At 35.9% G+C, this 18,399-nt stretch overlaps 1 long non-coding RNA gene across 1 annotated transcript in view; it reads right to left on the bottom strand.

Annotated features, from left to right (window-relative positions):
• Positions 1 to 3,069: 3,069 nt before the first annotated feature.
• LOC309615703 overlaps positions 3,070 to 18,399 on the bottom strand; it is a 124,451-nt gene continuing 109,121 nt past the window's right edge. Inside the window, exon 4 of the long non-coding RNA XR_014236981.1 lies at positions 3,070 to 15,485. This is a non-coding gene — a long non-coding RNA (uncharacterized lncRNA). The remainder of the gene's footprint in view (positions 15,486 to 18,399) is intronic.

Here is an 18,399-nt window from a genome sequence, read left to right on the forward strand (position 1 = left end):
AAGGACCATATGCAACTCTTCTATCATTGTTACAGCTGAACAGCTGTTTACTCACAGATGCAAACGATGTTTATGGTGTCTTTTGTACCACATACAGATTAGTCTAGTTTTGATTATCCTGTTAATTGTTTTGTAAATAAAATTGCCTACTGTCCATATTCACTTGGGTACAATATCCAAATCTAAAAGTGTGCTATCTCTGAGCCTTTTTTTTTTTTTTCTTGTCACAAAGGAAAATCAGACCAATGCTCACCTCTATGTGTGTTGAGTTTTCTCTCCAACTAGGATATATGTTGCCATCTTTTATTGCTGTCATCTTGGTGATTCTTTGATAGGAGGGCTCAATTAATTAAAATACATTTAATGAGCCCTAAGTATGACATTCACTGTACTAGCTTCTAGGATATGGTTACTAAAATATCTGCCCAGCTACTTTCTGAGAGGAAAACAGTGCAATTAGTCTAAAACATTTTATGCCTTTTCTTTTCTGAAACTACATCCTAGGCATTTCATTAAACATTAATGAGAGTTTGAGTCAATATTAACTAAGTTACTAGAAAGATAATGTGATAAAGTAAAATAAATCTACATGAATTTCTCTGAAAATGATTATTAATGACTATTAACTTGGGCTAAACAGAATAAAATAAATTTAAAAAGAATTAAATGTAAGTATAGGATCAGCAGATAATGTCCCTGTGCAGAAAAAAACCAAAAGGCATTTAAGGCAATGGAGATCCCTTAAAGAATGTCAGGAAGGTTATCATTCCCAGTGGCTGGTGGACAATTCTAAGATATCTATTATAAACTTGGGAGCTTTTTTGACTCTGAAAGAAAAATTTAACTCTGATTACACAGAATGCAGTGAAGACACAATCTCTATAGAGAGTTCCAGCCATTCTTCACCCAGATAGACAGATGGCCTCCCAAGACACTTAGTACATTCACACTTTAGCTCAGAATTTAGAGAGAAAGAAAAATGTATTCAATTACAACCAAAGATACTAATATCATTAAACCTCAAATTTTAATGCTTGTAAAGGGTTGGCTTAACTTGTTTCTCATGTGTAAATTCAAATGCATTTGATCTGAAAGAGTTATTATGATTTCTATTCTTTCTACTAATTATTTTTCATTAAATTCAAATCAATTTAGTCTGAAGCAGACATGATTTTCATTCTTTCCATCAAGATATTTTTTTCCATGAACTATTTGAGTGGGTTCCAGTGTCTTTTATCATTCATTAAAGAAAAGAACATGCACATTTTAGTGTTTCATTGACAAATGAAAGCACATTTAGGCATACTTATAAAATGACACAAGGCAATCAAAAATATCTAATAAAAACCATGGGACTATTGAGTTTACATTTTTCAAAAATGTATTCTTCGTTTCAAAGCTGCCTTAATATGATCAGGTCAAGGTGCTTGTGAGGTACTCCCAGTCAACTGGCTTCACTAATGAAAGCAAATATATCATCTAAAATCCAAGCATCCTAAAAGCAGACGTTACCTCTCTGATATATCCATGAGTAAACAGACTAGACAGCAAGGGAAGAAACTGATAATTTGCTCCATTAAGTTATGTGGGGCTGACAAGGTCAGCGTGACACCTCCTTGCATCGTAGTCTCAGATGCAACTTTAAGCAATTAAAGAAGAAAAGATGTGAGCTATGAATTCGGCTGCACGAAGGAGTTGAGTTAAGCAGAGGGCAACTGAAAGAGTCAGTGATCTGAAAAGCAGGTCCTTGTTGCCCAATATTTTATTGCATTTCTGTCAACAGTTCATTTTAACAATTGTTAAACTGTTGACCATTTTTACATAGGAACTGCCTCGTGATAATACCTGCTCTGCTTTGGGGATACCTATAACAATTAAATGGATGGAGCACAAAGAAGCAGATGGGATTATTTATTTCAATCTGCTACTTTGAGACAAATAAGTTTAGTATGTGCACCTGAAAATACGTATTTTATAATTAGTATTACCAATTCTCAGTTAATAGAGGGAATTTGTCCAATTTGTGTATACTATTCTTTTCTTTAGCTTTTTCTATATCTTGTTTGGGATTTTAGATTTAGAGCATTTCAGCTGCTCATCAAGATGTCTGCTGGAGGTTAGTAAGTAAAACCAGAGTGTTTAAATTTCATTTACTCAGGAGCCTTGTAAACATTTGTGGAATATTAAATATATTTGAGGGCATAGGTATTGATAATTGATTTTTATGTACTCTGCATGACACATTTTATATGCTAATATTTTGTTGAGGTTCTTTACATGTATAATCACTAGATATGTTGATCTGTTGTTTTCTTTAATAATATCTTCATATTAGGGTAATATCAGCCTCACTGAATGACTTAGGAAGAAATGTCTTCTTTTCTGGCAGATATTGTACAAAATTCCTATTACTTCTTCTTTTAATTGTTGGGGGATTCACCAGTGAAAGCATGGGGTTGGTGCTTTCATTTTCATAAAATTTACTCAGATGCTCTGTTTCTCCTGTATGTGAGTTTTCATAATTTGTGTTTTCAAGTAATTGGTCCATTTCAAAAAAAAAAAAGCTGTTCATAACATTCTTTATTATCCTTTTAATGTTCAAGGAATCAGTATTGATGACTCCTCTTTCATTTTTGATATTAGTAATTTGTGTCTTCTCCCTTTTTGTCTTGGTTAGCCTGGCTAGCAGTTTATCAATTTTATTGGTATTTTCACCTGTTTACTTCGTTGATTTCCTTTATTGATTGTCTGCCTTAAATTTCATTGATCTATGCTCTAATTTTTTTTACCTTTTGCTTTAGGATTAAATTACTCTTTTTTCTTTAGTTTCCTTGGTAGAAACTTAGATTATTGGTTTTAGACCTTTCCTCTTTTCTAATACATGCCTTTAATAATATAAATTTCTCTCAAAGGGCTGCTTTTGCTACATCCCACAAAATTTGATTGTCATATATTTATTTTCATTTAGTTCAAAATATTTTAAAAATTTCTCTTGAGACTTTTGCGTTGACAAATGTGTTATTTAGAAGTGTGCTCTTTTTTTTTTTTAACTTTGGATTTATTTATTTATTTATTTATTTTTGGCTGTGTTGGGTCTTCGTTTCTGTGCGAGGGCTTTCTCTAGTTGTGGCAAGCGGGGGCCACTCTTCATCGCGGTGCGCGGGCCTCTCACTATCGCGGCCTCTCTTGTTGCGGAGCACAGGCTCCAGACGCGCAGGCTCAGTAGTTGTGGCTCACGGGCCTAGTTGCTCCGCGGCATGTGGGATCTTCCCAGACCAGGGCTCGAACCCGTGTCCTCTGCATTGGCAGGCGGATTCTCAACCACTGCACCACCAGGGAAGCCCAAAAGTGTGCTCTTTAATCTCCCAGTATTGGAGGATTTTCCAGCTACTTTCTGTTAATATTTTCTAGTTTAATTCATTGTGGTCTAAGAACATACTTTATATGATTTCTGTTCTCCCTATTAAAATGTGTTAAAGTGTTATAGAATGAGTACCATCATGGTGGATATTCCACATCAGATTGAAAGAATGTGTTTTCTACTGCTGCTGGATCAAGTATTCTATAAATGTTAAGTAAATCCAGTTAGTTGATGGTACTGTTATTTCAAATATATTCTTACCAATTCTTTGCAAATATCAAATACCAAGAATTATGTTGAAGTCTCCAACTATAACAGGGGGGTTGTCTATTTCTCCTTGCAGTTCTATCAGTTTTTGCCTCACGTGTTTTGATGCTTTGTTCTTAGGTGTATACATGTTAAGGATTTTTATGTCTTCTTGGAGAATTGACTCTTTTATCATTATATAATGCCCTTCTTTATCTCTGATAATTTTCCTAGCTCTGAATTCTGTTTTGTCTGAAATTAGCATAGCTACTCTAGCTTTCTTTTGATTAATGTTAACATGGTATAGGTTTGTCTATCCCTTTACTTTTAAACTGTGTCTTTATATTTAAAGTGAATTTCTCATAGACAACATGTAGTTGGGTCATGGAGGTCAATTTCTTCCATGATACATGGCTTCTATTTGCTTTTCCAAACATTTATTTCCTTTTAACACACTTAACCATCTAAAAAGACTGGACCTCTGGCCATATAAAAGACCATGACAAATTGTAGTTGCTAGCTCATGTTCTTCTGTTTCATCTGCCCTTGTCAAACTCTTACCCAGTCTTTAGGCCTCAGACCAAACATCATTTCTCCATAAATAGTTCATGATTACATCAACTTCCTTTAAATTGTCATAGGACTTTTCCTTTGTTACTCTTATAGGTTTTTTTAAAAAGGCAGTTGAAAACCACAGACTATAATCCAGCAGGATGACCAAGATTGACAATATAGATTTTGGAACTTACCATATAGAAGCAATAAATGAAAGTACTAGAGAGAAGTGATTATGGTTTCGTCAATAAACAATTTAACTAGCATATTTTATGTATGCTATCATAGTCTATATTAGGGGCTGCAAAATAGAACATACCAGGCTTGAAATATATAATAAAGAAAGTAAGCCCGATCACTCAGTAAATGTAGTTCAATCCAGTAACTGCAATCTTGTTAATTTTTGTGATAATTGCCCCTTAAAAAGGCTGCCTATTCCCTACTTGGTAAACCCTTGATTTAAAGTTTACTGTTTTTTATAACTTTTGGAGAAAATTTAAGCATAGTGAAAAAGACTTTCTCCAGATCTTCACAGGATTTTCCTACTAAAACATGGTTATGATTACTTATTCATCCATGCATTTATTCCCTTGACTTTTGAGCACATATAATGTGCAAAGCTCAGTGGCAGGAATTGGAAGTGGGAAAAGACTGGTGAGTTCAAAGAACAACTGCTTTGGTTGACTAGACCATGGATTTCCTGAAGAGAAATAGAGAAAGGAGTTCCAAGGCCAAATGAAGTCAGACGATAGAAGACCTTAGAAAATTATGCAAAGGATTCTGATTCAGTGGCAAAGGGAAAGTAATACAACCTTTGATCAGGGAAATAAGATGATTAGGGATATGATTTAGAAAAAAGTGTGAGTAATAGAGGCAGAAGATTGGAATCCAGGGAAATACTCAGGCAACTATCATAACTATGGGATGGAGTGATAGTACAGTGGAAAGGGAAAGAAAAGGAGAGATTTTGGGATCTAGGTGTTCCAGAACTGTAATTTGGAAACTGATTAGATTCATGGGGCACAAGCAAGGTCAGATGCAAAATTTGCAGGGCCCCAGTGCAAATGAATGGTGTCCAAACTGTGGAGGTCCCTGTTCAAAAGGCAGGAAGAAAGTACAGTTGACTCTTGGACAACCTGTGTTTGTCGGGCCCTTCTCAGCAGAGGGCCTTGTATGACTGCACAGCTCACAGGCTCACAAATCTGGCCTTGGGCACCAGGAAAAGGGAGAGTCAGGTGACTGTGGGCACTGGTACCAGAGTGATGTTGTGAAGGTTGATAGAAACCAATTCTTGAAGAATTCGTTTTGAAGCGGTAAGAATGGAGACAAGCAGAAGGTAATGAGTTCAGTTTTAATAATCAACTGAAAGAGGGAGAGAAAACACAAAACTAACCCAAGTTTAAGCAATCAGCACTTCCTATGGAGACTCATTTGCCAGAAACAAGCAACTATACAAGCAACTCTCTCCTTTTTTCCACTTATTTTTGCCCTTTCTGTCTTGGGCTCTCTTTTCAGCTTGAGTCTCTCCTCCACCTCCCTTTTTATAGGGAAAGAATAATTCTGTTTCAAGGCAGTTTTAAAACTGTCTTCAAATTCTTTGATACTCCTCTGAAAGAAATCATGACTGAAGCCAATAAAGCACTGTGACACCCAGAAGCCTGTATTTTCTGCCTGTTTCCCTTGGAACACCCTCTCCAGATGTCTCTGGGGACACCACCTCTCAGAACACAGAGCCCTGCTGCAAGAAGCCTGAGGCACATGGGGGGTGGATGTGGAGGTGCCCCAGGCTATGTCCCAGCTAAGCCCAGCCTTTTGCTTGTCTCAGCCCAGGTACTATACCTGTGAGTGAAGTATTTCAGCGTACAGTGATTTCAGCCTCTAGACACTAGTGAAGTCAGCCTCAGCCTTCAAGTCTTCCCAGCTGAGGCCTTAGACATCCTAGAACAGAGACAAGCCATCCCCACAGTGCCTTGTTTGAATTCTCAACCCACAGAATCCATCAGCATTACAAAATGGCTGTTTTACACCATTAAGCTTTAAGTTGGTTTGTAACACAGAAAAGGTCATTGTGACAGCCTCTGTCTTTCAAGTAAATTGGGACGAAAAAACCACTTTTTTTTTTTTGTGGGAAATGGAGTGTGGAAAATGCCAAATTTATTTAATATTTATTTTTCCATTTTTATTACAATATATTGACATATAACTTTGCATTAGTTTAAGATGTGCAGCATAATTATTTGATAAATGATTAGCACAATAAGTTTAATTAACATCTATCACCTCACATAGTTACAGAATTTTTTTCTTGCGATGAGAACTTTTAAGATCTACTTTTAGCAACTTTCAAATATACAATACAATATTGTTAATTATGGTCACCATGGTGTACCTTACATCCCCAGAACTTATTTATCTTATAACTGGAAGTTTGTACTTTTTTGACTACTGTACCCATTTCCCCCAGCATCTGGCAACCATCAATCTGTTCTTTATATATATTTTTTCTTTTTAGATTCCACATATAAGTGAGATTATACAGTATTTGTCTTTCTCTGACTTAATTCATTTAGCATAGTGCCCTCAAGGTCCATCCATGTTTTTGCAAATGGCAAGATTTCTTTCTTTTGTATGGTGAATAATATTCCTTTACACATATATATATTTATACACATATATATGGATAAAGAAAATGTGATCTATAGATATATATATACACATGTATATAGTTATATATATATATACACACACACATCACATTTTCTTTATCCATTTTTTTCTTTTTCCTCTCAGCTCACTGAGATAGGCAGAGCTATTTTAAAGACATTTACCATAGAGCTAAGAATAACAAAAATAAAACACTGTAGAAAGTACATAAAAAATCTTTAAACTTACAAGGGTTAGACTTCTGACATTAACATATCTAATTTATTTACAGACACACAATACATTTCACCGTATGACAACCCACACAAATCTATTTTTAAGTTCCTTAACTTTTTTTGTACTACTCTTTGCTATGTGTCTCTTTTTCCTTAAAAAGATACTATGCTCAAGAAACGCGGCTGAGAGGGAAAACAATGGAAGGACATATTTCTAGCTGAACAACGCAAGGCACACCCTCCTCCAGGTTGTCCAGCAACCATCAATCCAGGCTCAGAAAATCTAGTTTCCACTCTTCCTTCTCCTTTAATCCTTTCGGGCAGGTCAGGTAAACCTTTACCACGAAAGAGACAATTGGGCCAGATCTTAAATGACACCTTATTTTTGGGGAATAGTTAACAGTCAACAAATAAATTGAAGAAATGCATGGAATAGACAAAGGCCCAGAATAAAAAAAAAAAAAAATGGAAGTGTCCAGGAGAGGCACTGTCATGTTGTGTAACCCAGTGGTGAAACGCTGGGGTGCTGTGAGTGTACCATTCTAAAGACAATGGCAGGACTTCCCCGGTGGTCCAATGGTTAGGACTCTGCGCTTCCACTGTAGCGGGCGCAGTTCGATCCCTGGTCTGGAAAGTTCTGCATGCTGCGCAGTGCGGCCAAGGGGGAAAAGAAATGGTTTCAGGTTTTAAAAAAAATACAAATAAAATAAAGACAATGGCAATATTATCTGAGTGCAATGGGCTCAAAAAGCGGAATTTCTGTAATTTCTCAGCCAAATCAGAAAATTTGAGCGTTTTCTGCCAAACACATGAACGAAGCTATTTATTTGGACTTGAAATGTACTTTTACAAACTTGAAAGTCATAGAAATATGACTTTAGTCAAATAGCTGCTTGACACTTTTTCATTTCAATATTTACTTATGTAAGCTATTTTTAAACAAATAATTTCAATCAGGTACTAAGAGTACCTCTAAAAGGGACTTTTGAAACTTATAGTAAATTTCACCAAATTCCCCTTTATTCATCATTTTCTCTATATGATTTGAAAAATCAAAGACATTACTTTGAAAGGCCATTTTACTTATTAAGTGTTAATAGGGCTTAACATCAGCTGCAATAAAAAGCCACTCAAAAACTCAAAGGAGAAACAGTGATCAAAGACATTGGGTTTTGGAAAGATTAACAAGGTTACTTCAAACAGTATTGTTTGCCGTGGCTGTCGTGTATGAGGGTCCCTGTGTACATATGATGGGGCAAGGATGAAGAGGAACTGGGGATTTGTGGTGGCATGAAAAGCCAGCTGTAATTTTAAAAATTAAATGCAGAATATTTTGGCTTTATAAAAATGTTTTTACAGAAGCCAAAACTGTAGATTCCCTTTTGCCCCAAACATCTGAACACTGATTCATTCTATATTCTCCTTGAAAATATGTATCGATATGGGAGAAATGGTCCCCTCTACCTTCCAGATGCTTAAGGATGATGACTCATTAGTCAAACGAGGAGCTCAGATCTCTCCCTCTAACTCAATCCACTCTGCAGCTTTTCACAAGAAGTTAATAGCACACATCACAATGCCAGAGACAGAATACAAATGTGTTATGCTTTAATTTTTATTTTAATGTCATGAGAAGCTTACCTACAAAATAGGCTGAAACATGCTTTTGTATTCTGTGAACGTATTCTAAGATGACAACTTAGCAAAAATATTTTTATCTAACTCTAATTGTCTTTTTATGGAGTGAAGTAAAATATTACCATATCAAAATTTCTCTTTCCCTTTTCTTGTCCCACTCCCTACCTGTTTTTGACATCTGGGAACTATTCTACATTTATGCTTTCACGTAATAAATATACACATATATAGTGTTGGCTTATAACTAAAAGTTTAGCATCTTTATCATATTTTGTAATTTTCATTAGAAACAAAATAACATACTACATTACCAAGGCAAATAATACACCTTTAGTAAGGGAATTATTTTAAACTACTGTTCAGCCATTTACACCTTCATTCAAGTGATTTTAGATCTTGTCATAAAATCAAAATAGACAATAGCAGCTTACTGAGGATGAAAGAGAAGTTCCTTTCATTTATTAGTTCATTTAACTAATTTTTTAGGCACCTGCCATATCAAGCCCTATCCTAGACAGTTGGAATATAGAGACAAACATATAAAGAAGAATTTTGTCCTCCAGGAGCTTATGTTTTGATGTATTGTGTTGTTCAGGTTCCCAAATGGACTTTTGGGCCAACCCAATATATTGAAGGAAAATGGGATTTCAGAAATAAACCTAACTGAACACAATTTTTCTAAGTCAAGGTCATTTAAAAACGTACCAAATTTAGAGATAATTTAGAGATAACTAACTTCTTTAAGGCTCTACCTTACTTTGGTTCTTTTAAGTGTGAAATAGAAATTTCAAAACTCCAAATGCTAGAGATCTGTCAGTAGGCTTTGTTATTTTTTGATGTTGCTGTTTTTTAGTTATTTTTTAATTCCTTCATTCTCTGTCAAAGGCAATGCTAAGTGTCATTCAGCTACCGCCTTCCCTGTATTCAGCCCTGAGCTAAATAAGTAATTGTTTCAAACAGTCTCTTCATCCTGCACACTAGAGCTAGCAAAGGGCTCTGGGACAAAGAGGTGGCCCCAATGGGAGTCATGAGAGTCAAGGCTGGTCCTGTGGGCACTGTCACTTGACTGCCTCAAAAGATGTAGGTGCTCTTCTTCCCTCCCTTCCTTCTTTCCTTCCTCCCTTTCCTTCTTTCATCCCTTTTTCTTCTTTCTTTCTTTCTTTCTTTTTTTCTTTCTTTCTTTCTTTCTCTCTCTACTTTTGCTTTCTCTCTTCATTTGTTTACATATTGATTTTTAGAAAGCACTGTGTTGGAGATTAGTTAATAGAATCTATATAAACTAATGAGGACTATCTGCACGTTACACTTAAAATACATTCAGTAAAATCATACATCATTTTTGTGGGCTACTGATATAAACTTTCATATTTCCTCATCAAAGCACAGGCAACAAGAAAATATTTTATGTTTGTTTCTTTTTTTTCACTTTATATTTTTATTTAGACACCAACCAGAACAATCCTTAGATTAGAAAGTATTTCCTGAGAACAAACTGTTTAATGAGTATGAAGCCCAGGGCTATGTGCTAGAGATAAAGTGATACAAGCCACAGACCTTGAGGAACTCTGACCCTAATGGAGCTCCTCTAATATCCTATGCTTGTTAGTTTCTATTTCTCTTTTCCTTACACTTTTAGTTCCGCTGAACATACTGTATGTGTGTTAGTCTCATCCCAAGTTATCTCTGCTCGCCGCTGCTCTCTGATTTCAGAGCCTCTCCTTTCAGACTCTGCTCATGAACTTGCTCAAGGTCCAGTTTAAGAGGAAACTGTAGAGGAATGCATCTTCTTATTTCATCCAACCTTAGCCACCTGCTGTAATCACCACAGGTCTATGGCTCTGCTCACTGGTTTTATCTCTCCTGGCCAACCTTAGTGTTTGGGCTGTTCCCCTTTGATTTATGCAATCCATTAAATTCTATGTCCTACAGTAATGCAGGGAAGGAGCTATAAACGACTTTTGCTGAGAAGAACAACTTCAAAATGACAAGTATATCACCATTATGTGTTATTGAATAGCAACAGAATTTGATTGATGTGAGTTGAAAAAAGAATTAGGCATTTCACAGAATCAACAGGAGGGCTGGAGAGCAAGACTTAGAGTTATATAGCTGGAAACAATAGCCCACATCATACACGGAACTGATCTAATGAAGACACATTTCCACACTGAGCTCTGAGTATTATTGTGTGTGTTGCAAGCCCTAGTGCTCTGAGAACTACTCCATTACAGACTCATGAGTTTCTGCTTCTTTGGGTCCAAAGGGCTCCAATTCCATCCCTGGGTTAGGTGCTTGTGATTGGCAGAACTTCCAAGCCCAGATGCAAAGAAGGATGGGAAAGCAAGCCTCTGGCATTTTCAGTTTCCATAATAGAAGGTTGATTCTGCTCCCTCCTTGGCTTATAAGATCTCATAATATTACTCCAAATATAGGCAGGCAATTCGGATACTGGACAGCCAAATAGGTTGACAAATGTCTGTTTCAACATTCAAGTTGAAAATTGTCATCGTATTGGATAGAATCATATATGCTGAGGAGCTGACAGGCTACCATGTCCCTAAGCATGTATTCTTATTGATCAAAGTTTATGGTCAATTTCCCATAGGACACACACAACACAAACACACACACACAGAAAATCAAATCCCAGAAATACTTGCTCCTGAACCTCAGCTAAGAGTTAATTTGTCTAAATGCTTGTCAATTCCATGAAATATAGGCGGTGAATAGAAATTAACCTTTTGGGGTATTTGGGGTATGATTTTTTCCATTTGCTTTTTTGCTTGCTGATGAGGGCACATACATACTTTTAATACGGAAGCCTAAAATATTAGCTATAACTGAGCAAGAGTACAGAGTTTTCGTATATATAAGTTGGTAAGAGCTTTAATGTTATATTCATAGGGCAGGATGCTATATGGTAAACCCGTATAAAAAGGAAAACTCACAATTTCCATTTTTCTCTTCTTTTTATTTTCACAGGGCACATGCCCATGCATTATATAGCACTAAAGTTGCTGAACTTTTGTTTCCATTAATAATATAGTCTCACTTTTTACTTCAACTATTTCAAGCAAACCAAATAGTTGAAATAAATCTGATACATTACTACTGCTCTAAATTGTTACTGCTGCATACAGAGCGTCAGCACACTCTGTTGGACACTTAGAATAATGAATGTGGTCTCCAGATCAGTGCTCTGATGTCATTAAATTTTGCTGTTTGTCTTAATGACAAGGCATTCTTTTTGTACTTACTTTATAGAATAACCTGAAGTTACATGATTTTCATGGAGAAATCCAGAATTTTGATATAGGTGAGAATAATGCAAAAATTAAAGCCATTAATGCATATATACTGGTAGACCTAATCGCCTGAAGGGCACTGGGATGAGGAAACAAGAAATGCTTTCAGATCATCACTTGTCATTGCTAAGCAGATAGACCATGAATAAGAATTCACAATCATTCCTTGGTATCCGCGGTGCATTAGTTCCAGGATCTCCGCAGATGCCCCAAAATACGAAGATGCTCAAGTCCCTTATATAAATGACGTAGTATCTGCATATCACCCACCTACATCCGTATACTTTAAATCATCCCTAGATGACTTATAATACCTAATGCAATGTAAATGCTACATAAATAGTTGTAAATGCTATGTAAATAGTTGCCAGCACTAAGCAAATTCAAATTTTGCTTTTTGGAACTTCCTGAAATTTTTTTTTCTCCAAATATTTTTGATCCGAGATTGTTTGAATCCCAGGATACAGAGCCCGAGGATACAGAGGCCTGACTGTACTCATTCAACTAACACTTTTTGAATACCTACTATCTGTAAGAGGGGCTAATCATGTGGAAACAAGGATGACTACGATAGCCCTGCCTTGTCACTCTGAAAAATTGATAGGTTTGAAATGTTTATGAAGTACTTCTGGTACTAAGTAAGCAAAATATAGATAAAGCTGAATTTTTAAATGTCCAGTGCCATAATTCCTAGTACTGTGAGGAATTTAATTCTCAGAAATAAAATAGAGGTGAGCATATTATTAAGACCACAGACTCTGGGAACTTACTGTATCTACCCGTATCCGCCCACGATTTACTTTGATATCTCAAGTAAAAGATTTCTAGACTCATTTGCTTACCTATAAATTATAAGTGTAACTTGAGATGAAAATAATGCTGGGTTTTTTTTAGTGCTTGTTATGTGCTGAGTTCTTCTCTAAGGACTTAGCCTGTGTTATCTCATGTAATTCTCACAACAATCTTGTTAGATGTGACTTTTCCCCCACCTTGAAGAGATGAAGAGACAGAGGCACAAAGGGCTTAAACAATTATTGAAAGATCACACAGCTTGTTATATTTGACAGAGTCAGGGTTCAAACCTAAACACAGGATACGAGAGTTCTCGATTTTATCCTACATTACAGGTATTTTTGTGTTTAACCTATTTTATTAGAATGTGGGGAAGGTAGAGACTGCTTAGTGGCAGCTTTTAGATCTTTAGAAAAGCAGTGATCTAGACAGAAATAGGGCATCTGGTTGTCTATGGCTAAGGACTAGTTATGATAGCACAAACTGATAGGCATGTAACTTGTAGCCATTCAAGTGATCCTCTAACAATATATCAGGTCAACATCACTGAAATGAACAATGGATATGTCGTAGTCTATGATAATCACGTTTCTTCCTTCAATGTTGACCAAGTACAAAACATTTTATATGTGTTTCTTGCCCTTCAGGCATATATGACATATATATATATATATATGTATATAACATATATATCTTGTTTCAAAAAAAAGAGAAGGTATTTTAGTAATTACCATAAGTTGAACAAACTTTAATTCAGCATCCATATAGAATGAGATGCTCTGGTTCATTGATTTCTTAGTAATGAATTCTATTTATTATTGATTCATATGCCTATTTGTTAAGGTCTTATATTCATTTAATTTGTTTCCTTGTCTTAAGTCTTCCATGAGATTGCAAGCACACTGAGTGCTCGGATTAAATCCCATGATGAGTCAGCTGCTTACATAACAGTTCCAAATGTTAAATATGGAAAATAAATACCCCATGTCAAAATAGTGAAATTATTAACATTATAAAATAAATTGCAAAAGAGGTGCTGAATTTAATGGCAAATATGCCAGTTTTAATAAAAGCAAGTTGTTTCCTAAGCAGTTGTCACTCCCTTTTTATTGAAACCAAAATGATTATAACTTGACACAAATGAGAGACTCATACACATGCATATTTATAGTATTGTGTACATAAGGAGTCTCAGTAATAATCTGATTTATAAAACCAGTGTTACACTCTTTTAATTAGGCACAAATGTTAAGGTACAAACAGGGGCAAATATCAGAAAAAAAATATGCCCTATTTTAGGGGATTCAGACTGACCAAATAGCAGAAATTTCACTTTGTCAAGTCTTTTGTCTCCTAAAACCATTAATAAATATGTGAATCCAGTATTTCCATAATGATGGAGAAAGCAATATTTATGAATTTAAATATAAACACAATTATAATTATATATCCTTGCTTTAAATTCTGAAAAAAGAAAAAAATGACATGTGAGTTATGGCAATGACATGTCTTTAGAGCATATTCTCATGTTTTACATGGTATCGATAAGTGAAATCTAAATGGTTCAAATCAAAATCACTTATTATTATACAAAATACACATCAGAAGTTGTTCATACTAATCAATAACTATTATTTGAAGAACTTTGAAACTGGAAAAGTCTTAAGACTCATCCAACCTTGTGGCAAACTCTTGGTGACTTCATGATGCCAAAACATTGATTGGAAATGTCAAATCTGAATTAGTCAATTATGTGTTTTCTTTTCTCTTTCAATGCCAACAATAAAAAACTGGTATGATTTTATCTGTGTCAGGCTAAAAACAAATCTAAACAATCTTTTCCAACATTATTTGAGGGGAATAATACATTGCAGGAGATGCAATTTAGTGATAACCACAAAGTCAGGGAAGAAGTTACCTCTGGGGTGTAGAGAGGGGCAGCATAATGTATTACAGAGAAGCATACACAAGGCTTCAAAGATACGATAGTGCTTGCTTTACTTATTCATTTCAGTAATGGGCCTATAGGTGCTCATTTTATTTTAATTCTTTAAACTGTGTGCATGTGCTATGTGTCCTTTATTCTATGTAGGACAAAATTCACAATAAAAAATGAAAGATTAAAATGATTTTAAAATCACTGAATGAACACATTTTGGCATCCTGTATATCCGTTGTTAGCTTATCTATTTGTCTTTGATAATTGCAGTGTTTTAGATTATTTTATATATTTTTCTTGGTACGATAAAATTCTTTGTTTTCTGGATGTTAGTCCTTAATCTGTTTCAATTAGGATTAAGTTGTGCTTCAAGTAAAATAAAAAAAACAAATAACAGTGTGTTAAAAAATATAGAAGTTTGTTTTTTCTCACATTAAAAAAAATGTCGTGGATGCAGTCAATCGAGGAATGATGTGAAGGTATTGCTCAAAAAGTTCTCAGGGACCCAGGCTTCTTCCAGCTTTTTACACCATGAACCTTAGGCTATGACCTTGCTATTCATAATATGAGACAGAACTTCAGCACCCCATCCTGGTTCCAAGCAGTTGTATAAAATGAGCAAGATAAGATGAAAGGAAAAGCTGCAACATATTCCTATTCTCATCCCATCAGCCAGATCTTGGTCACATGGTCATTACTTCCTGCAAGGGAGGTTGGGAAACGCAGTCTTCCTTCTGATGGCCATGTTGCCCAGCTAAACGTCTTATTTTCTATGAAAGAAGAGAAAAAACACTGATAAATACTGAGTGGCCTGAGAATAATGTGGCATTATTAACCATAAGAAATAGTGTCTTTCTGATGATTATGTTTACATATTTTAAAAATCTTTCTCTCCATTAATTTTGAGTTTATCAAATTAGAAACTTCCTCTGCTGAACATACTTAGTATGCCGTACATACTAAGCTTGCTGGAATTGCTATATCTGGCTATTCCATAAACTGACACCCCTCTGATTAACACAGAGAACAATTAGGTATAAGTAGAAGGTATGGTGATACGAGAAGGTCTTCAAACATGAAGCACCCACATACAAGTTGAATCCAGAAACATTTTAATGGCAAACCTTCAGTTAAAAATTGCTCAAAGTCCTGAAGCTGAATTCTGTGGTCACCTACTAACACCTAACTTGGAGATTCCCAGTCTGATGTCAGAGTCTTCTATTTGGAGAGTGGAGTCTCTTGATTTACTCTCAGCTTCAAGTCAGATTGTCACTTAGCACAAAGATATTGTCAGGACCTGCTTGCTTGAGTGTAAAGGTGGTTAGAGAGAGGAACAATTTTTTTGTATGTATTTGTTCTCTGTCCTTCTTCCCACTGTGTTATTTCAGGTCACCTCCCAGGCTTAGGTAAGTCTCTAATGAAGACCCCACTTGGTGGTTACAATCTGGAAAGTTTCTCCATAGCCTGGCGTAGTGACAAAGTCTGCTCTGTACTTGGCAGGGTGCTGACAGTGATTTAGAGTAAGGTTTCTGGAGTCAGGTTGATTTGTTTCAAATCCTAGCTCTACTATCTAGTAGCTGTGTGAACTTGAGCAAGGTAATTAACCTCTCGGTGCTCAGCAAGTGATTTGTATCGTGGGTCTGATTATAAGGGTGATATCTGAAAACAGATAAGTAGAGTGCCTTGCGTGTATGAAGTGCTCAAAAAATATGTATCGTCATCATATATTCTATATTGGTATAGAGGTAAGTACAAGTGTACGTATAGCATGACATTTAAGAAGATAGTGGGGTAGGGGCATTGGAATTTGGAATTGTTCAAGGCAAAAATACTAAGAAGGAGAAAGAGAGTGACTGAAATCCCAATCAATCTCTTGAAAACTGTTATGATATTATTGCACAGAGTACTTTTCACTCCACCTTTGATGATTCTGATCACCAGGTCCGAGTTGTTCCTGTAGATTTATGTGATTTTTAATTTCTTGGTCAGTAATAGATAGCCAAATTCCGCAAGGATCAAGCGATCCTTGATCAGTGAACAGTATCCTGATTCCAATCTGCCATTTCAACCTTCTCTTTCATCACTACTCTCTCTTCTCATCCAACTGCTTGCTGTTCCCTAAACACACCATGCTTGTTTCCTACATCTGGGAGTTTGCATTAGTTATTGTTCTTATTTAAATATCCTTCCCCTTAACTATCTCTTCTACTGGTGAAGTCTTGCTCTTGTTTTAAAACCCAGCTCAATCATTTTGTCCTTCCCATACTGAACAAGGTCAGTGGTTCTCTCCTCTGAGGTCCCCCAGCCCTTTCCACAAGTTTGCTGCATCCCCCATCCTACCTCATGTAGTTGCCTTTCACCCACAGAAGGTCACTAGACTATTAGCGCTTTGATGGCAGGCGTTTGCTCATTTTGTTTTCTCCAGTGGCTAGCACACTGCCTGGAGTATAGAGTAGGTGCTCAAAGAATTATTGTCATGATTGAATGAACTTAAGCTCCTTAGGAAGGCTGAGACATATAAAAGTAACTATAGTACACAAGGTCTAGACCCTCAGAATAAAAACCTAAGTTTATGTGAAGTATTACAGAAACTCAGAGGAAAGAGAAATGAATGTTGTATTAACACACAATGATACTCCAAGATATTTCTTTTATAGAGGCACTTGTTTGGAGTCATGTACTGCAAAGGAGCTAGAAAAATATGAGATGATTCTTGCTTCTCTAAATTTACTATCAAGTTAGGGAGACAAGACCAGGAAGTACTGTTCAAGATGAAATTTAGAAGTCTAGATATGGGGAAATCATATAAAACTAAATTAGCATAAGCAAAGATAACTTTCTTGAGGAGGTGAGACTAGCGTTTGATGTCAAAAAAGACAGTGTTTGTACAGCGTAGGGGAAAAACAGATGGTTTTCAAGATGTGCGAAGTAAGGAAAAGCAAAGGGAGGCTGGTGTTAAGGGAACTGCTGAAACAGAGCCCAGACTGCATGTTAGGAAGCCGTGGGAAATCATGGGAGATCAGTAGGTCGGGCTAGATTCTAATGAGGCTTTTAAAGTTACTGTTAACTAAAGTTTGAGATTTTTATGGTAGCTGAAGCAAATGATTGATTGATGAAGGGGGGGGAACACTGCACTGATTAAACGTTGACCATTATAATTTTCAGTGCAACAGCTGCTACTGAAATTGCAGTAATTCAAAACGAAAAATAGACACTGTTGTTCTGAAATAGCTTGGACTATTTGGAACCCTGTAGCCTGAGTGCATGCGATGTGGTTTTGCTAAGAACATGATGGGGTGCGGGTTCCTTTTTTTCCGTTTTTCATAATGACTTGTTCTGTGGATTGAGAATTCAAACTGAGCAACAATTTCACAGTCAGAGTTGGAGTGTGGGTTGTATGAAGTTGCAGAAGCACTTTTCCAAAGACTTGAAAACTCCTCCCCACTGCATAATTACACTTTCTAACTAGAATGATATTTGAAAAACATCAATCACTTACTTTCCTAATACAAATCTACTTATTATCAACTCATTATTTACATTGTATTACTTACTGATAGTTATTCTACCAAAAAATTTAGCCACAAAGTTTGACAGTCTATATTTACTTCAAGATAAACATTTACAAAACTAACCATGTCGTGTAAACACTTGAGGTAGGAATAATCCATGAATATAATTTAC

The sequence above is a fragment of the Balaenoptera borealis genome (assembly GCF_965194805.1).
Source record: "Balaenoptera borealis genome assembly, chromosome: 18".
Classification (NCBI taxonomy): Eukaryota; Metazoa; Chordata; class Mammalia; order Artiodactyla; family Balaenopteridae; genus Balaenoptera; species Balaenoptera borealis.